Here is a 19984-nt window from a genome sequence, read left to right as displayed (position 1 = left end):
AGTTATAAATGAAGGAGATGTAGAGCCAGAATGGGCTTCCCAGGTGGTGCTAGCAGTAAAGAACCTGTCTGCCAACGCAGGGGATGAAGGAGATGTGGGTTTGATACCTGGGTTGGGAAGATCCCCTGGAGAACGACATGACAACCTACTTCAGTATGCTTGCCTCGAGGATGCTACAGTAAGCGGAGCCTGGCGGGCTACAGCCCATGGGGTCACAAACAGTCAGACAGGACTGAATCAACGTGGCACAGAAGCATGCACACGGAGGCAGAGTATGAAGGATCTTGATTCTGGGCAGAAAGTTAATATCTCATTGTGGATTCTTAGGCAGAGAAGCAGCAGCAAGGCAGTCACAGCCTTGTGAGAGAAGAACAGGTAAGACAGAGGGTTAAATTTAGAGGCGGTTTGTAAGTGGGCAGTGACAGCAATGGTGAAAGTCATATAACGTCCACTTGTAAACTCCTTGACTCCAGACTCCACAAAACCGGGTCCTACTTTGCACGTATTATGGGAAGCACTTGAAGACAACAAGGACTTGGTGCTTACCAAGCTAGTGGAGGACGGAATTGCTATTGCCTTTCCAAGAGCATTAGTGCCTGTGCAGACACAGGTTCCTTCACTTTCGAGGGAAAGGTTCTGCAACAAAAGGGATCCATTGAAAAGCAAGGAAATATTGTCACTCAGAGATTCTCCTATCATCAACCAAGTAACATTAGGATGAGGCCCACCCCTGGAATAAGAACAGATATGACCGGAAAGCCGTCAAGCCGTAGCCTATCTTCCAGCCAACAGGGCCTTTGGCCAGCCAGCCAGCCAGTCAGTCAGTCAGTCAGCGGCCATGGCGGGTAGCAGCGTGCCACCTTTTGGATCGCCACGGCCATAGCCCCTCTGCGGGAGGATGACCGGGGCCCCGACTCCCAACGCAGGCCGGAGGGCCACTCCGCATTCGGATTGCAAGAAACGAGATGACCGTCCGGTATGCTTGGACTCCACATGATATGCAACCCCACCCCTACCCCCACCCCCCGGCTCCACACCCTTCCCCCCTCCATTCTGGGTATCCCCCCGCACCCCAGTCGGCCCGCCCACACCCTTGCCCACTGACACACTCACACACACACTCCCATACACTCACTCTCTGGCCTTTGCACGGGGGCTGGGTCTTGCCTCAGGTAGCCAAGCCGAAGGGGACCTTTGAGACCTCGGCTGCCAAGACGTCTTGGGGACCCCACGGGGCTCTGCCAGCCCCAGGGCGCCGCGTCCAGCTGGGGCCCGGCCCGAGGCTGACGCCCCGCTCCCTTGGGGCAGCTGCTTCTTCCGCCTGGCCTCTCTCTGAGGTGTGTCAGGGACTGTGCCACTGTGTCTGGCTCGGATCGGATGCCATCCTCTCTCCCGTGTCTGCCTGCCGTTTTCTGTCCGTCAGTCTCTGTGTCTCCCTCTGTGTGTGTGTGTGTGTGTGTGTGTGTGTGTGTGTGTGTGTGTGTGTGTGTCTGCGCGCGCGCGCCCGTCTGCCTGCCTGCCTGCCTGCCTGCATCTCCCTCTCGGCCGTCCTCGAGTCTTGTCTCTGAAGCTCCGTCCCTTTCTGTCTCTGTATCTCCTGACACGCGGCCTCCCGTCGCTTCCTCTGGCCCCGGCCTCTCACAGGTTGCTGGGGCTCTGGCTCTGGCTGACGAGCTTGCCCCGGCCGGCTTGTCTCAGCTGGCGTGGGCGCGTGCGAGTGTCTGTGTGTCCGTCCGTGTGGCTGCCTGTCTGTCGCCCGTGTGCTCTCTCAGGAAGGTCCTGTGCTTGGCTGGCGGCGTGGAGGCAAGTGGGGCCTCGTTCGGCCGAAGGGGCGGGGCTGACGCTCTGCTGTCGACCGCGCTGCTGGCTCCCCGTGGGTTTGGGCACCGGGCAGGTGCCGGGCAGGATGGGCGCTCAGGGCCCCGGCTGGGCTGCGCAGGAGGCCCAGAGGAGGCTCAGAGGTCCCCGGGCGGCGGGCGGCGGCGGGCAGCGGCGGGCCCGGAAGCCGGAGACCTCCGGGGCAACCTGGCCCTGTGCAGCGGACGACGGGATGGGGGTGGGGGCGCCGCCCAGCCCGGGGCGGGCCTGCAGAGGCCCGGGGTGGGAGAGCGCCGAGACCTCCGCGCCCCTCCCGCCCCCGCACGGACGCACGCACGCACGCACGCCGGGACTGCGGCTGGGGGGTCCCGGGAGCCCGGAGGGCCAGGCGGGTGCTGGCAGGGGGTGATGGTGTGCGGGGGCGGGGCGGCGTGCCGGAGTGCGGTGGCGGGTCGACCGGCTCAGGTACAGCGCGCGGCCCGTGGAGAGGTGCGGCCGGCTGGCCCGACCGGCAGGCAGGGCACAGCGAAAGGGAGGCGCGGCGCAGGGCTCTTAGGGAGCCTGGAGGCAGCCGCCTCCGTCTACGGCCATACCACCCTGAACGCGCCCGATCTCGTCTGATCTCGGAAGCTAAGCAGGGTCGGGCCTGGTTAGTACTTGGATGGGAGACCGCCTGGGAATACCGGGTGCTGTAGGCTTTTTGCCTCCCCTCTCCTTTAGCCCCCGCCCCACACCTCCCCCAGCCCCGGCGTGGCCCTGCACCGCAAGCCCCACCAGCCCCTGGCCCCTTGCACCCCAGCGCGCTCACAGCCGTCCGTCGCCTGCCTTCCAGCCGGCGGCCCTCGCAGGCAGCAGCAGCGTGCCAACTCTTGGATCCCCGCGGCCACAGCCCCTCCCCGGGTGGGAGACCGGGGCCGGGGGGGTGGGGGTGGGGGTGGGGGTTAGGGGGCCCGATGCCCGCCACAGACCTGGGCTGCCTCCGCGCGGCCCGAGAGCCCCTCCGCTTTCGGCTTCCAAAAACCACATGACCTCCCGGTCTCCGTCTGGGGCTCCCTAGGCAAGCCTCAGTCCATCCCGGGGGCTGCCCCACGCCCCAGCCCCACCCACAACCCTAGTGCCATCCTCGCACGCGACAGCGCGTGCTCTCCCGCGGGCTCACACACACACACACACACGCAGACACACCCCCACACACACACACACCCACACACCCAGCCCGCCGCCGAGGCAGGTCAGGAGCCAGGGACCACAGGTAAGGGAGATGGAGAAAGAGGGAGAGAGAAACCGCAAGAGGACCACACAGGCTTCCCAACAACCCACGGCCTCCACACCCTCGGCCCTCCAATCTGGGTATCCCCCCGGACCCCAGTCGGCCCGCCCACACCCTTGCCCACTGACACACTCACACACACACTCTCACACACTCACCCTCTGGCCTTTGGGCGGGGGCTGGGTCTTGCCTCAGGTAGCCATGCCGAAGGGGACCTTTGAGACCTCGGCTGCCAAAGACGTCTTGGGGACCCCACGGGGCTCTGCCAGCCCCAGGGCACCGCGTCCAGCTGGGGCCCGGGCCCAAGGCTGACGCCCCGTCCCTTGGGGCAGCTGCTTCTTCCGCCTGGCCTCTGTCTGAGGTGGGTCAGGGACTGTGCCACTGTGTCTGGCTCGGATCGGATGCCATCCTCCTCCGGTGTCTGCCTCCGTTTTCTGTCCGTCAGTCGCTGTGTCTCCCTCCCTCTCTCTGTCTCTGTGTGTGTGTGTGTGTGTGTGTGTGTGTGGTGTTGGATCACAGGGTGGGAAGCTGTGTGTGTGTGTGTGTGTGTGTGTGTGTGTGTGTGTGTCTGGTGTTGGATCACAGGGTGGGAAGCTGTGTGTGTGTGTGTGTGTGTGTGGTGTTGGATCACAGTGCGGGAAACTGCGTTGCCTAGAACAGAGTTTAGTTATAAATGAAGGAGATGTAGAGCCAGAATGGGCTTCCCAGGTGGTGCTAGCAGTAAAGAACCTGTCTGCCAACGCAGGGGATGAAGGAGATGTGGGTTTGATACCTGGGTTGGGAAGATCCCCTGGAGAACGACATGACAACCTACTTCAGTATGCTTGCCTCGAGGATGCTACAGTAAGCGGAGCCTGGCGGGCTACAGCCCATGGGGTCACAAACAGTCAGACAGGACTGAATCAACGTGGCACAGAAGCATGCACACGGAGGCAGAGTATGAAGGATCTTGATTCTGGGCAGAAAGTTAATATCTCATTGTGGATTCTTAGGCAGAGAAGCAGCAGCAAGGCAGTCACAGCCTTGTGAGAGAAGAACAGGTAAGACAGAGGGTTAAATTTAGAGGCGGTTTGTAAGTGGGCAGTGACAGCAATGGTGAAAGTCATATAACGTCCACTTGTAAACTCCTTGACTCCAGACTCCACAAAACCGGGTCCTACTTTGCACGTATTATGGGAAGCACTTGAAGACAACAAGGACTTGGTGCTTACCAAGCTAGTGGAGGACGGAATTGCTATTGCCTTTCCAAGAGCATTAGTGCCTGTGCAGACACAGGTTCCTTCACTTTCGAGGGAAAGGTTCTGCAACAAAAGGGATCCATTGAAAAGCAAGGAAATATTGTCACTCAGAGATTCTCCTATCATCAACCAAGTAACATTAGGATGAGGCCCACCCCTGGAATAAGAACAGATATGACCGGAAAGCCGTCAAGCCGTAGCCTATCTTCCAGCCAACAGGGCCTTTGGCCAGCCAGCCAGCCAGTCAGTCAGTCAGTCAGCGGCCATGGCGGGTAGCAGCGTGCCACCTTTTGGATCGCCACGGCCATAGCCCCTCTGCGGGAGGATGACCGGGGCCCCGACTCCCAACGCAGGCCGGAGGGCCACTCCGCATTCGGATTGCAAGAAACGAGATGACCGTCCGGTATGCTTGGACTCCACATGATATGCAACCCCACCCCTACCCCCACCCCCCGGCTCCACACCCTTCCCCCCTCCATTCTGGGTATCCCCCCGCACCCCAGTCGGCCCGCCCACACCCTTGCCCACTGACACACTCACACACACACTCCCATACACTCACTCTCTGGCCTTTGCACGGGGGCTGGGTCTTGCCTCAGGTAGCCAAGCCGAAGGGGACCTTTGAGACCTCGGCTGCCAAGACGTCTTGGGGACCCCACGGGGCTCTGCCAGCCCCAGGGCGCCGCGTCCAGCTGGGGCCCGGCCCGAGGCTGACGCCCCGCTCCCTTGGGGCAGCTGCTTCTTCCGCCTGGCCTCTCTCTGAGGTGTGTCAGGGACTGTGCCACTGTGTCTGGCTCGGATCGGATGCCATCCTCTCTCCCGTGTCTGCCTGCCGTTTTCTGTCCGTCAGTCTCTGTGTCTCCCTCTGTGTGTGTGTGTGTGTGTGTGTGTGTGTGTGTGTGTGTGTGTGTGTGTGTCTGCGCGCGCGCGCCCGTCTGCCTGCCTGCCTGCCTGCCTGCATCTCCCTCTCGGCCGTCCTCGAGTCTTGTCTCTGAAGCTCCGTCCCTTTCTGTCTCTGTATCTCCTGACACGCGGCCTCCCGTCGCTTCCTCTGGCCCCGGCCTCTCACAGGTTGCTGGGGCTCTGGCTCTGGCTGACGAGCTTGCCCCGGCCGGCTTGTCTCAGCTGGCGTGGGCGCGTGCGAGTGTCTGTGTGTCCGTCCGTGTGGCTGCCTGTCTGTCGCCCGTGTGCTCTCTCAGGAAGGTCCTGTGCTTGGCTGGCGGCGTGGAGGCAAGTGGGGCCTCGTTCGGCCGAAGGGGCGGGGCTGACGCTCTGCTGTCGACCGCGCTGCTGGCTCCCCGTGGGTTTGGGCACCGGGCAGGTGCCGGGCAGGATGGGCGCTCAGGGCCCCGGCTGGGCTGCGCAGGAGGCCCAGAGGAGGCTCAGAGGTCCCCGGGCGGCGGGCGGCGGCGGGCAGCGGCGGGCCCGGAAGCCGGAGACCTCCGGGGCAACCTGGCCCTGTGCAGCGGACGACGGGATGGGGGTGGGGGCGCCGCCCAGCCCGGGGCGGGCCTGCAGAGGCCCGGGGTGGGAGAGCGCCGAGACCTCCGCGCCCCTCCCGCCCCCGCACGGACGCACGCACGCACGCACGCCGGGACTGCGGCTGGGGGGTCCCGGGAGCCCGGAGGGCCAGGCGGGTGCTGGCAGGGGGTGATGGTGTGCGGGGGCGGGGCGGCGTGCCGGAGTGCGGTGGCGGGTCGACCGGCTCAGGTACAGCGCGCGGCCCGTGGAGAGGTGCGGCCGGCTGGCCCGACCGGCAGGCAGGGCACAGCGAAAGGGAGGCGCGGCGCAGGGCTCTTAGGGAGCCTGGAGGCAGCCGCCTCCGTCTACGGCCATACCACCCTGAACGCGCCCGATCTCGTCTGATCTCGGAAGCTAAGCAGGGTCGGGCCTGGTTAGTACTTGGATGGGAGACCGCCTGGGAATACCGGGTGCTGTAGGCTTTTTGCCTCCCCTCTCCTTTAGCCCCCGCCCCACACCTCCCCCAGCCCCGGCGTGGCCCTGCACCGCAAGCCCCACCAGCCCCTGGCCCCTTGCACCCCAGCGCGCTCACAGCCGTCCGTCGCCTGCCTTCCAGCCGGCGGCCCTCGCAGGCAGCAGCAGCGTGCCAACTCTTGGATCCCCGCGGCCACAGCCCCTCCCCGGGTGGGAGACCGGGGCCGGGGGGTGGGGGTGGGGGTGGGGGTTAGGGGGCCCGATGCCCGCCACAGACCTGGGCTGCCTCCGCGCGGCCCGAGAGCCCCTCCGCTTTCGGCTTCCAAAAACCACATGACCTCCCGGTCTCCGTCTGGGGCTCCCTAGGCAAGCCTCAGTCCATCCCGGGGGCTGCCCCACGCCCCAGCCCCACCCACAACCCTAGTGCCATCCTCGCACGCGACAGCGCGTGCTCTCCCGCGGGCTCACACACACACACACACACGCAGACACACCCCCACACACACACACACCCACACACCCAGCCCGCCGCCGAGGCAGGTCAGGAGCCAGGGACCACAGGTAAGGGAGATGGAGAAAGAGGGAGAGAGAAACCGCAAGAGGACCACACAGGCTTCCCAACAACCCACGGCCTCCACACCCTCGGCCCTCCAATCTGGGTATCCCCCCGGACCCCAGTCGGCCCGCCCACACCCTTGCCCACTGACACACTCACACACACACTCTCACACACTCACCCTCTGGCCTTTGGGCGGGGGCTGGGTCTTGCCTCAGGTAGCCATGCCGAAGGGGACCTTTGAGACCTCGGCTGCCAAAGACGTCTTGGGGACCCCACGGGGCTCTGCCAGCCCCAGGGCACCGCGTCCAGCTGGGGCCCGGGCCCAAGGCTGACGCCCCGTCCCTTGGGGCAGCTGCTTCTTCCGCCTGGCCTCTGTCTGAGGTGGGTCAGGGACTGTGCCACTGTGTCTGGCTCGGATCGGATGCCATCCTCCTCCGGTGTCTGCCTCCCGTTTTCTGTCCGTCAGTCGCTGTGTCTCCCTCCCTCTCTCTGTCTCTGTGTGTGTGTGTGTGTGTGTGTGTGTGTGTGGTGTTGGATCACAGGGTGGGAAGCTGTGTGTGTGTGTGTGTGTGTGTGTGTGTGTGTGTGTGTCTGGTGTTGGATCACAGGGTGGGAAGCTGTGTGTGTGTGTGTGTGTGTGTGTGTGGTGTTGGATCACAGTGCGGGAAACTGCGTTGCCTAGAACAGAGTTTAGTTATAAATGAAGGAGATGTAGAGCCAGAATGGGCTTCCCAGGTGGTGCTAGCAGTAAAGAACCTGTCTGCCAACGCAGGGGATGAAGGAGATGTGGGTTTGATACCTGGGTTGGGAAGATCCCCTGGAGAACGACATGACAACCTACTTCAGTATGCTTGCCTCGAGGATGCTACAGTAAGCGGAGCCTGGCGGGCTACAGCCCATGGGGTCACAAACAGTCAGACAGGACTGAATCAACGTGGCACAGAAGCATGCACACGGAGGCAGAGTATGAAGGATCTTGATTCTGGGCAGAAAGTTAATATCTCATTGTGGATTCTTAGGCAGAGAAGCAGCAGCAAGGCAGTCACAGCCTTGTGAGAGAAGAACAGGTAAGACAGAGGGTTAAATTTAGAGGCGGTTTGTAAGTGGGCAGTGACAGCAATGGTGAAAGTCATATAACGTCCACTTGTAAACTCCTTGACTCCAGACTCCACAAAACCGGGTCCTACTTTGCACGTATTATGGGAAGCACTTGAAGACAACAAGGACTTGGTGCTTACCAAGCTAGTGGAGGACGGAATTGCTATTGCCTTTCCAAGAGCATTAGTGCCTGTGCAGACACAGGTTCCTTCACTTTCGAGGGAAAGGTTCTGCAACAAAAGGGATCCATTGAAAAGCAAGGAAATATTGTCACTCAGAGATTCTCCTATCATCAACCAAGTAACATTAGGATGAGGCCCACCCCTGGAATAAGAACAGATATGACCGGAAAGCCGTCAAGCTGTAGCCTATCTTCCAGCCAACAGGGCCTTTGGCCAGCCAGCCAGCCAGTCAGTCAGTCAGTCAGCGGCCATGGCGGGTAGCAGCGTGCCACCTTTTGGATCGCCACGGCCATAGCCCCTCTGCGGGAGGATGACCGGGGCCCCGACTCCCAACGCAGGCCGGAGGGCCACTCCGCATTCGGATTGCAAGAAACGAGATGACCGTCCGGTATGCTTGGACTCCACATGATATGCAACCCCACCCCTACCCCCACCCCCCGGCTCCACACCCTTCCCCCCTCCATTCTGGGTATCCCCCCGCACCCCAGTCGGCCCGCCCACACCCTTGCCCACTGACACACTCACACACACACTCCCATACACTCACTCTCTGGCCTTTGCACGGGGGCTGGGTCTTGCCTCAGGTAGCCAAGCCGAAGGGGACCTTTGAGACCTCGGCTGCCAAGACGTCTTGGGGACCCCACGGGGCTCTGCCAGCCCCAGGGCGCCGCGTCCAGCTGGGGCCCGGCCCGAGGCTGACGCCCCGCTCCCTTGGGGCAGCTGCTTCTTCCGCCTGGCCTCTCTCTGAGGTGTGTCAGGGACTGTGCCACTGTGTCTGGCTCGGATCGGATGCCATCCTCTCTCCCGTGTCTGCCTGCCGTTTTCTGTCCGTCAGTCTCTGTGTCTCCCTCTGTGTGTGTGTGTGTGTGTGTGTGTGTGTGTGTGTGTGTGTCTGCGCAGGCGCGCCCGTCTGCCTGCCTGCCTGCCTGCCTGCATCTCCCTCTCGGCCGTCCTCGAGTCTTGTCTCTGAAGCTCCGTCCCTTTCTGTCTCTGTATCTCCTGACACGCGGCCTCCCGTCGCTTCCTCTGGCCCCGGCCTCTCACAGGTTGCTGGGGCTCTGGCTCTGGCTGACGAGCTTGCCCCGGCCGGCTTGTCTCAGCTGGCGTGGGCGCGTGCGAGTGTCTGTGTGTCCGTCCGTGTGGCTGCCTGTCTGTCGCCCGTGTGCTCTCTCAGGAAGGTCCTGTGCTTGGCTGGCGGCGTGGAGGCAAGTGGGGCCTCGTTCGGCCGAAGGGGCGGGGCTGACGCTCTGCTGTCGACCGCGCTGCTGGCTCCCCGTGGGTTTGGGCACCGGGCAGGTGCCGGGCAGGATGGGCGCTCAGGGCCCCGGCTGGGCTGCGCAGGAGGCCCAGAGGAGGCTCAGAGGTCCCCGGGCGGCGGGCGGCGGCGGGCAGCGGCGGGCCCGGAAGCCGGAGACCTCCGGGGCAACCTGGCCCTGTGCAGCGGACGACGGGATGGGGGTGGGGGCGCCGCCCAGCCCGGGGCGGGCCTGCAGAGGCCCGGGGTGGGAGAGCGCCGAGACCTCCGCGCCCCTCCCGCCCCCGCACGGACGCACGCACGCACGCACGCCGGGACTGCGGCTGGGGGGTCCCGGGAGCCCGGAGGGCCAGGCGGGTGCTGGCAGGGGGTGATGGTGTGCGGGGGCGGGGCGGCGTGCCGGAGTGCGGTGGCGGGTCGACCGGCTCAGGTACAGCGCGCGGCCCGTGGAGAGGTGCGGCCGGCTGGCCCGACCGGCAGGCAGGGCACAGCGAAAGGGAGGCGCGGCGCAGGGCTCTTAGGGAGCCTGGAGGCAGCCGCCTCCGTCTACGGCCATACCACCCTGAACGCGCCCGATCTCGTCTGATCTCGGAAGCTAAGCAGGGTCGGGCCTGGTTAGTACTTGGATGGGAGACCGCCTGGGAATACCGGGTGCTGTAGGCTTTTTGCCTCCCCTCTCCTTTAGCCCCCGCCCCACACCTCCCCCAGCCCCGGCGTGGCCCTGCACCGCAAGCCCCACCAGCCCCTGGCCCCTTGCACCCCAGCGCGCTCACAGCCGTCCGTCGCCTGCCTTCCAGCCGGCGGCCCTCGCAGGCAGCAGCAGCGTGCCAACTCTTGGATCCCCGCGGCCACAGCCCCTCCCCGGGTGGGAGCCCGGGGCCGGGGGGGTGGGGGTGGGGGTGGGGGTTAGGGGGCCCGATGCCCGCCACAGACCTGGGCTGCCTCCGCGCGGCCCGAGAGCCCCTCCGCTTTCGGCTTCCAAAAACCACATGACCTCCCGGTCTCCGTCTGGGGCTCCCTAGGCAAGCCTCAGTCCATCCCGGGGGCTGCCCCACGCCCCAGCCCCACCCACAACCCTAGTGCCATCCTCGCACGCGACAGCGCGTGCTCTCCCGCGGGCTCACACACACACACACACACGCAGACACACCCCCACACACACACACACCCACACACCCAGCCCGCCGCCGAGGCAGGTCAGGAGCCAGGGACCACAGGTAAGGGAGATGGAGAAAGAGGGAGAGAGAAACCGCAAGAGGACCACACAGGCTTCCCAACAACCCACGGCCTCCACACCCTCGGCCCTCCAATCTGGGTATCCCCCCGGACCCCAGTCGGCCCGCCCACACCCTTGCCCACTGACACACTCACACACACACTCTCACACACTCACCCTCTGGCCTTTGGGCGGGGGCTGGGTCTTGCCTCAGGTAGCCATGCCGAAGGGGACCTTTGAGACCTCGGCTGCCAAAGACGTCTTGGGGACCCCACGGGGCTCTGCCAGCCCCAGGGCACCGCGTCCAGCTGGGGCCCGGGCCCAAGGCTGACGCCCCGTCCCTTGGGGCAGCTGCTTCTTCCGCCTGGCCTCTGTCTGAGGTGGGTCAGGGACTGTGCCACTGTGTCTGGCTCGGATCGGATGCCATCCTCCTCCGGTGTCTGCCTCCCGTTTTCTGTCCGTCAGTCGCTGTGTCTCCCTCCCTCTCTCTGTCTCTGTGTGTGTGTGTGTGTGTGTGTGTGTGTGTGTGTGTCTGGTGTTGGATCACAGGGTGGGAAGCTGTGTGTGTGTGTGTGTGTGTGTGGTGTTGGATCACAGTGCGGGAAACTGCGTTGCCTAGAACAGAGTTTAGTTATAAATGAAGGAGATGTAGAGCCAGAATGGGCTTCCCAGGTGGTGCTAGCAGTAAAGAACCTGTCTGCCAACGCAGGGGATGAAGGAGATGTGGGTTTGATACCTGGGTTGGGAAGATCCCCTGGAGAACGACATGACAACCTACTTCAGTATGCTTGCCTCGAGGATGCTACAGTAAGCGGAGCCTGGCGGGCTACAGCCCATGGGGTCACAAACAGTCAGACAGGACTGAATCAACGTGGCACAGAAGCATGCACACGGAGGCAGAGTATGAAGGATCTTGATTCTGGGCAGAAAGTTAATATCTCATTGTGGATTCTTAGGCAGAGAAGCAGCAGCAAGGCAGTCACAGCCTTGTGAGAGAAGAACAGGTAAGACAGAGGGTTAAATTTAGAGGCGGTTTGTAAGTGGGCAGTGACAGCAATGGTGAAAGTCATATAACGTCCACTTGTAAACTCCTTGACTCCAGACTCCACAAAACCGGGTCCTACTTTGCACGTATTATGGGAAGCACTTGAAGACAACAAGGACTTGGTGCTTACCAAGCTAGTGGAGGACGGAATTGCTATTGCCTTTCCAAGAGCATTAGTGCCTGTGCAGACACAGGTTCCTTCACTTTCGAGGGAAAGGTTCTGCAACAAAAGGGATCCATTGAAAAGCAAGGAAATATTGTCACTCAGAGATTCTCCTATCATCAACCAAGTAACATTAGGATGAGGCCCACCCCTGGAATAAGAACAGATATGACCGGAAAGCCGTCAAGCCGTAGCCTATCTTCCAGCCAACAGGGCCTTTGGCCAGCCAGCCAGCCAGTCAGTCAGTCAGTCAGCGGCCATGGCGGGTAGCAGCGTGCCACCTTTTGGATCGCCACGGCCATAGCCCCTCTGCGGGAGGATGACCGGGGCCCCGACTCCCAACGCAGGCCGGAGGGCCACTCCGCATTCGGATTGCAAGAAACGAGATGACCGTCCGGTATGCTTGGACTCCACATGATATGCAACCCCACCCCTACCCCCACCCCCCGGCTCCACACCCTTCCCCCCTCCATTCTGGGTATCCCCCCGCACCCCAGTCGGCCCGCCCACACCCTTGCCCACTGACACACTCACACACACACTCCCATACACTCACTCTCTGGCCTTTGCACGGGGGCTGGGTCTTGCCTCAGGTAGCCAAGCCGAAGGGGACCTTTGAGACCTCGGCTGCCAAGACGTCTTGGGGACCCCACGGGGCTCTGCCAGCCCCAGGGCGCCGCGTCCAGCTGGGGCCCGGCCCGAGGCTGACGCCCCGCTCCCTTGGGGCAGCTGCTTCTTCCGCCTGGCCTCTCTCTGAGGTGTGTCAGGGACTGTGCCACTGTGTCTGGCTCGGATCGGATGCCATCCTCTCTCCCGTGTCTGCCTGCCGTTTTCTGTCCGTCAGTCTCTGTGTCTCCCTCTGTGTGTGTGTGTGTGTGTGTGTGTGTGTGTGTGTGTGTGTCTGCGCAGGCGCGCCCGTCTGCCTGCCTGCCTGCCTGCCTGCATCTCCCTCTCGGCCGTCCTCGAGTCTTGTCTCTGAAGCTCCGTCCCTTTCTGTCTCTGTATCTCCTGACACGCGGCCTCCCGTCGCTTCCTCTGGCCCCGGCCTCTCACAGGTTGCTGGGGCTCTGGCTCTGGCTGACGAGCTTGCCCCGGCCGGCTTGTCTCAGCTGGCGTGGGCGCGTGCGAGTGTCTGTGTGTCCGTCCGTGTGGCTGCCTGTCTGTCGCCCGTGTGCTCTCTCAGGAAGGTCCTGTGCTTGGCTGGCGGCGTGGAGGCAAGTGGGGCCTCGTTCGGCCGAAGGGGCGGGGCTGACGCTCTGCTGTCGACCGCGCTGCTGGCTCCCCGTGGGTTTGGGCACCGGGCAGGTGCCGGGCAGGATGGGCGCTCAGGGCCCCGGCTGGGCTGCGCAGGAGGCCCAGAGGAGGCTCAGAGGTCCCCGGGCGGCGGGCGGCGGCGGGCAGCGGCGGGCCCGGAAGCCGGAGACCTCCGGGGCAACCTGGCCCTGTGCAGCGGACGACGGGATGGGGGTGGGGGCGCCGCCCAGCCCGGGGCGGGCCTGCAGAGGCCCGGGGTGGGAGAGCGCCGAGACCTCCGCGCCCCTCCCGCCCCCGCACGGACGCACGCACGCACGCACGCCGGGACTGCGGCTGGGGGGTCCCGGGAGCCCGGAGGGCCAGGCGGGTGCTGGCAGGGGGTGATGGTGTGCGGGGGCGGGGCGGCGTGCCGGAGTGCGGTGGCGGGTCGACCGGCTCAGGTACAGCGCGCGGCCCGTGGAGAGGTGCGGCCGGCTGGCCCGACCGGCAGGCAGGGCACAGCGAAAGGGAGGCGCGGCGCAGGGCTCTTAGGGAGCCTGGAGGCAGCCGCCTCCGTCTACGGCCATACCACCCTGAACGCGCCCGATCTCGTCTGATCTCGGAAGCTAAGCAGGGTCGGGCCTGGTTAGTACTTGGATGGGAGACCGCCTGGGAATACCGGGTGCTGTAGGCTTTTTGCCTCCCCTCTCCTTTAGCCCCCGCCCCACACCTCCCCCAGCCCCGGCGTGGCCCTGCACCGCAAGCCCCACCAGCCCCTGGCCCCTTGCACCCCAGCGCGCTCACAGCCGTCCGTCGCCTGCCTTCCAGCCGGCGGCCCTCGCAGGCAGCAGCAGCGTGCCAACTCTTGGATCCCCGCGGCCACAGCCCCTCCCCGGGTGGGAGCCCGGGGCCGGGGGGGTGGGGGTGGGGGTGGGGGTTAGGGGGCCCGATGCCCGCCACAGACCTGGGCTGCCTCCGCGCGGCCCGAGAGCCCCTCCGCTTTCGGCTTCCAAAAACCACATGACCTCCCGGTCTCCGTCTGGGGCTCCCTAGGCAAGCCTCAGTCCATCCCGGGGGCTGCCCCACGCCCCAGCCCCACCCACAACCCTAGTGCCATCCTCGCACGCGACAGCGCGTGCTCTCCCGCGGGCTCACACACACACACACACACGCAGACACACCCCCACACACACACACACCCACACACCCAGCCCGCCGCCGAGGCAGGTCAGGAGCCAGGGACCACAGGTAAGGGAGATGGAGAAAGAGGGAGAGAGAAACCGCAAGAGGACCACACAGGCTTCCCAACAACCCACGGCCTCCACACCCTCGGCCCTCCAATCTGGGTATCCCCCCGGACCCCAGTCGGCCCGCCCACACCCTTGCCCACTGACACACTCACACACACACTCTCACACACTCACCCTCTGGCCTTTGGGCGGGGGCTGGGTCTTGCCTCAGGTAGCCATGCCGAAGGGGACCTTTGAGACCTCGGCTGCCAAAGACGTCTTGGGGACCCCACGGGGCTCTGCCAGCCCCAGGGCACCGCGTCCAGCTGGGGCCCGGGCCCAAGGCTGACGCCCCGTCCCTTGGGGCAGCTGCTTCTTCCGCCTGGCCTCTGTCTGAGGTGGGTCAGGGACTGTGCCACTGTGTCTGGCTCGGATCGGATGCCATCCTCCTCCGGTGTCTGCCTCCCGTTTTCTGTCCGTCAGTCGCTGTGTCTCCCTCCCTCTCTCTGTCTCTGTGTGTGTGTGTGTGTGTGTGTGTGTGTGGTGTTGGATCACAGGGTGGGAAGCTGTGTGTGTGTGTGTGTGTGTGTGTGTGTGTGTGTGTCTGGTGTTGGATCACAGGGTGGGAAGCTGTGTGTGTGTGTGTGTGTGTGTGGTGTTGGATCACAGTGCGGGAAACTGCGTTGCCTAGAACAGAGTTTAGTTATAAATGAAGGAGATGTAGAGCCAGAATGGGCTTCCCAGGTGGTGCTAGCAGTAAAGAACCTGTCTGCCAACGCAGGGGATGAAGGAGATGTGGGTTTGATACCTGGGTTGGGAAGATCCCCTGGAGAACGACATGACAACCTACTTCAGTATGCTTGCCTCGAGGATGCTACAGTAAGCGGAGCCTGGCGGGCTACAGCCCATGGGGTCACAAACAGTCAGACAGGACTGAATCAACGTGGCACAGAAGCATGCACACGGAGGCAGAGTATGAAGGATCTTGATTCTGGGCAGAAAGTTAATATCTCATTGTGGATTCTTAGGCAGAGAAGCAGCAGCAAGGCAGTCACAGCCTTGTGAGAGAAGAACAGGTAAGACAGAGGGTTAAATTTAGAGGCGGTTTGTAAGTGGGCAGTGACAGCAATGGTGAAAGTCATATAACGTCCACTTGTAAACTCCTTGACTCCAGACTCCACAAAACCGGGTCCTACTTTGCACGTATTATGGGAAGCACTTGAAGACAACAAGGACTTGGTGCTTACCAAGCTAGTGGAGGACGGAATTGCTATTGCCTTTCCAAGAGCATTAGTGCCTGTGCAGACACAGGTTCCTTCACTTTCGAGGGAAAGGTTCTGCAACAAAAGGGATCCATTGAAAAGCAAGGAAATATTGTCACTCAGAGATTCTCCTATCATCAACCAAGTAACATTAGGATGAGGCCCACCCCTGGAATAAGAACAGATATGACCGGAAAGCCGTCAAGCCGTAGCCTATCTTCCAGCCAACAGGGCCTTTGGCCAGCCAGCCAGCCAGTCAGTCAGTCAGTCAGCGGCCATGGCGGGTAGCAGCGTGCCACCTTTTGGATCGCCACGGCCATAGCCCCTCTGCGGGAGGATGACCGGGGCCCCGACTCCCAACGCAGGCCGGAGGGCCACTCCGCATTCGGATTGCAAGAAACGAGATGACCGTCCGGTATGCTTGGACTCCACATGATATGCAACCCCACCCCTACCCCCACCCCCCGGCTCCACACCCTTCCCCCCTCCATTCTGGGTATCCCCCCGCACCCCAGTCGGCCCGCCCACACCCTTGCCCACTGACACACTCACACACACACTCCCATACACTCACTCTCTGGCCTTTGCACGGGGGCTGGGTCTTGCCTCAGGTAGCCAAGCCGAAGGGGACCTTTGAGACCTCGGCTGCCAAGACGTCTTGGGGACCCCACGGGGCTCTGCCAGCCCCAGGGCGCCGCGTCCAGCTGGGGCCCGGCCCGAGGCTGACGCCCCGCTCCCTTGGGGCAGCTGCTTCTTCCGCCTGGCCTCTCTCTGAGGTGTGTCAGGGACTGTGCCACTGTGTCTGGCTCGGATCGGATGCCATCCTCTCTCCCGTGTCTGCCTGCCGTTTTCTGTCCGTCAGTCTCTGTGTCTCCCTCTGTGTGTGTGTGTGTGTGTGTGTGTGTGTGTCTGCGCAGGCGCGCCCGTCTGCCTGCCTGCCTGCCTGCCTGCATCTCCCTCTCGGCCGTCCTCGAGTCTTGTCTCTGAAGCTCCGTCCCTTTCTGTCTCTGTATCTCCTGACACGCGGCCTCCCGTCGCTTCCTCTGGCCCCGGCCTCTCACAGGTTGCTGGGGCTCTGGCTCTGGCTGACGAGCTTGCCCCGGCCGGCTTGTCTCAGCTGGCGTGGGCGCGTGCGAGTGTCTGTGTGTCCGTCCGTGTGGCTGCCTGTCTGTCGCCCGTGTGCTCTCTCAGGAAGGTCCTGTGCTTGGCTGGCGGCGTGGAGGCAAGTGGGGCCTCGTTCGGCCGAAGGGGCGGGGCTGACGCTCTGCTGTCGACCGCGCTGCTGGCTCCCCGTGGGTTTGGGCACCGGGCAGGTGCCGGGCAGGATGGGCGCTCAGGGCCCCGGCTGGGCTGCGCAGGAGGCCCAGAGGAGGCTCAGAGGTCCCCGGGCGGCGGGCGGCGGCGGGCAGCGGCGGGCCCGGAAGCCGGAGACCTCCGGGGCAACCTGGCCCTGTGCAGCGGACGACGGGATGGGGGTGGGGGCGCCGCCCAGCCCGGGGCGGGCCTGCAGAGGCCCGGGGTGGGAGAGCGCCGAGACCTCCGCGCCCCTCCCGCCCCCGCACGGACGCACGCACGCACGCACGCCGGGACTGCGGCTGGGGGGTCCCGGGAGCCCGGAGGGCCAGGCGGGTGCTGGCAGGGGGTGATGGTGTGCGGGGGCGGGGCGGCGTGCCGGAGTGCGGTGGCGGGTCGACCGGCTCAGGTACAGCGCGCGGCCCGTGGAGAGGTGCGGCCGGCTGGCCCGACCGGCAGGCAGGGCACAGCGAAAGGGAGGCGCGGCGCAGGGCTCTTAGGGAGCCTGGAGGCAGCCGCCTCCGTCTACGGCCATACCACCCTGAACGCGCCCGATCTCGTCTGATCTCGGAAGCTAAGCAGGGTCGGGCCTGGTTAGTACTTGGATGGGAGACCGCCTGGGAATACCGGGTGCTGTAGGCTTTTTGCCTCCCCTCTCCTTTAGCCCCCGCCCCACACCTCCCCCAGCCCCGGCGTGGCCCTGCACCGCAAGCCCCACCAGCCCCTGGCCCCTTGCACCCCAGCGCGCTCACAGCCGTCCGTCGCCTGCCTTCCAGCCGGCGGCCCTCGCAGGCAGCAGCAGCGTGCCAACTCTTGGATCCCCGCGGCCACAGCCCCTCCCCGGGTGGGAGACCGGGGCCGGGGGGGTGGGGGTGGGGGTGGGGGTTAGGGGGCCCGATGCCCGCCACAGACCTGGGCTGCCTCCGCGCGGCCCGAGAGCCCCTCCGCTTTCGGCTTCCAAAAACCACATGACCTCCCGGTCTCCGTCTGGGGCTCCCTAGGCAAGCCTCAGTCCATCCCGGGGGCTGCCCCACGCCCCAGCCCCACCCACAACCCTAGTGCCATCCTCGCACGCGACAGCGCGTGCTCTCCCGCGGGCTCACACACACACACACACACGCAGACACACCCCCACACACACACACACCCACACACCCAGCCCGCCGCCGAGGCAGGTCAGGAGCCAGGGACCACAGGTAAGGGAGATGGAGAAAGAGGGAGAGAGAAACCGCAAGAGGACCACACAGGCTTCCCAACAACCCACGGCCTCCACACCCTCGGCCCTCCAATCTGGGTATCCCCCCGGACCCCAGTCGGCCCGCCCACACCCTTGCCCACTGACACACTCACACACACACTCTCACACACTCACCCTCTGGCCTTTGGGCGGGGGCTGGGTCTTGCCTCAGGTAGCCATGCCGAAGGGGACCTTTGAGACCTCGGCTGCCAAAGACGTCTTGGGGACCCCACGGGGCTCTGCCAGCCCCAGGGCACCGCGTCCAGCTGGGGCCCGGGCCCAAGGCTGACGCCCCGTCCCTTGGGGCAGCTGCTTCTTCCGCCTGGCCTCTGTCTGAGGTGGGTCAGGGACTGTGCCACTGTGTCTGGCTCGGATCGGATGCCATCCTCCTCCGGTGTCTGCCTCCCGTTTTCTGTCCGTCAGTCGCTGTGTCTCCCTCCCTCTCTCTGTCTCTGTGTGTGTGTGTGTGTGTGTGTGTGTGTGGTGTTGGATCACAGGGTGGGAAGCTGTGTGTGTGTGTGTGTGTGTGTGTGTGTGTGTGTGTCTGGTGTTGGATCACAGGGTGGGAAGCTGTGTGTGTGTGTGTGTGTGTGTGGTGTTGGATCACAGTGCGGGAAACTGCGTTGCCTAGAACAGAGTTTAGTTATAAATGAAGGAGATGTAGAGCCAGAATGGGCTTCCCAGGTGGTGCTAGCAGTAAAGAACCTGTCTGCCAACGCAGGGGATGAAGGAGATGTGGGTTTGATACCTGGGTTGGGAAGATCCCCTGGAGAACGACATGACAACCTACTTCAGTATGCTTGCCTCGAGGATGCTACAGTAAGCGGAGCCTGGCGGGCTACAGCCCATGGGGTCACAAACAGTCAGACAGGACTGAATCAACGTGGCACAGAAGCATGCACACGGAGGCAGAGTATGAAGGATCTTGATTCTGGGCAGAAAGTTAATATCTCATTGTGGATTCTTAGGCAGAGAAGCAGCAGCAAGGCAGTCACAGCCTTGTGAGAGAAGAACAGGTAAGACAGAGGGTTAAATTTAGAGGCGGTTTGTAAGTGGGCAGTGACAGCAATGGTGAAAGTCATATAACGTCCACTTGTAAACTCCTTGACTCCAGACTCCACAAAACCGGGTCCTACTTTGCACGTATTATGGGAAGCACTTGAAGACAACAAGGACTTGGTGCTTACCAAGCTAGTGGAGGACGGAATTGCTATTGCCTTTCCAAGAGCATTAGTGCCTGTGCAGACACAGGTTCCTTCACTTTCGAGGGAAAGGTTCTGCAACAAAAGGGATCCATTGAAAAGCAAGGAAATATTGTCACTCAGAGATTCTCCTATCATCAACCAAGTAACATTAGGATGAGGCCCACCCCTGGAATAAGAACAGATATGACCGGAAAGCCGTCAAGCCGTAGCCTATCTTCCAGCCAACAGGGCCTTTGGCCAGCCAGCCAGCCAGTCAGTCAGTCAGTCAGCGGCCATGGCGGGTAGCAGCGTGCCACCTTTTGGATCGCCACGGCCATAGCCCCTCTGCGGGAGGATGACCGGGGCCCCGACTCCCAACGCAGGCCGGAGGGCCACTCCGCATTCGGATTGCAAGAAACGAGATGACCGTCCGGTATGCTTGGACTCCACATGATATGCAACCCCACCCCTACCCCCACCCCCCGGCTCCACACCCTTCCCCCCTCCATTCTGGGTATCCCCCCGCACCCCAGTCGGCCCGCCCACACCCTTGCCCACTGACACACTCACACACACACTCCCATACACTCACTCTCTGGCCTTTGCACGGGGGCTGGGTCTTGCCTCAGGTAGCCAAGCCGAAGGGGACCTTTGAGACCTCGGCTGCCAAGACGTCTTGGGGACCCCACGGGGCTCTGCCAGCCCCAGGGCGCCGCGTCCAGCTGGGGCCCGGCCCGAGGCTGACGCCCCGCTCCCTTGGGGCAGCT

General features: G+C 63.6%; 5 non-coding genes across 5 annotated transcripts; all 5 read left to right on the top strand.

Moving 5' to 3' along the window:
* Window positions 1-2397: 2397 nt before the first annotated feature.
* LOC136161932 (5S ribosomal RNA) lies at window positions 2398-2516 on the top strand. Its single transcript, XR_010661818.1, has one exon. It is a non-coding gene; the product is annotated as a 5S ribosomal RNA (ribosomal RNA).
* A 3634-nt stretch (window positions 2517-6150) lies between these two features.
* LOC136161925 (5S ribosomal RNA) lies at window positions 6151-6269 on the top strand. Its single transcript, XR_010661812.1, has one exon. It is a non-coding gene; the product is annotated as a 5S ribosomal RNA (ribosomal RNA).
* Window positions 6270-9899: 3630 nt separating this feature from the next.
* Window positions 9900-10018, top strand: LOC136161924 (5S ribosomal RNA). The gene has a single exon (XR_010661811.1). It is a non-coding gene; the product is annotated as a 5S ribosomal RNA (ribosomal RNA).
* Window positions 10019-13587: 3569 nt separating this feature from the next.
* On the top strand, window positions 13588-13706 carry LOC136161923 (5S ribosomal RNA). Its single transcript, XR_010661810.1, has one exon. It is a non-coding gene; the product is annotated as a 5S ribosomal RNA (ribosomal RNA).
* Window positions 13707-17319: 3613 nt separating this feature from the next.
* Window positions 17320-17438, top strand: LOC136161922 (5S ribosomal RNA). Its single transcript, XR_010661809.1, has one exon. It is a non-coding gene; the product is annotated as a 5S ribosomal RNA (ribosomal RNA).
* The last annotated feature ends 2546 nt before the right edge of the window (window positions 17439-19984 follow it).

Source organism: Muntiacus reevesi, chromosome 2, assembly GCF_963930625.1.
Source record: "Muntiacus reevesi chromosome 2, mMunRee1.1, whole genome shotgun sequence".
NCBI lineage: Eukaryota > Metazoa > Chordata > Mammalia > Artiodactyla > Cervidae > Muntiacus > Muntiacus reevesi.
This window is presented reverse-complemented; position numbering and strand designations above follow the sequence as displayed.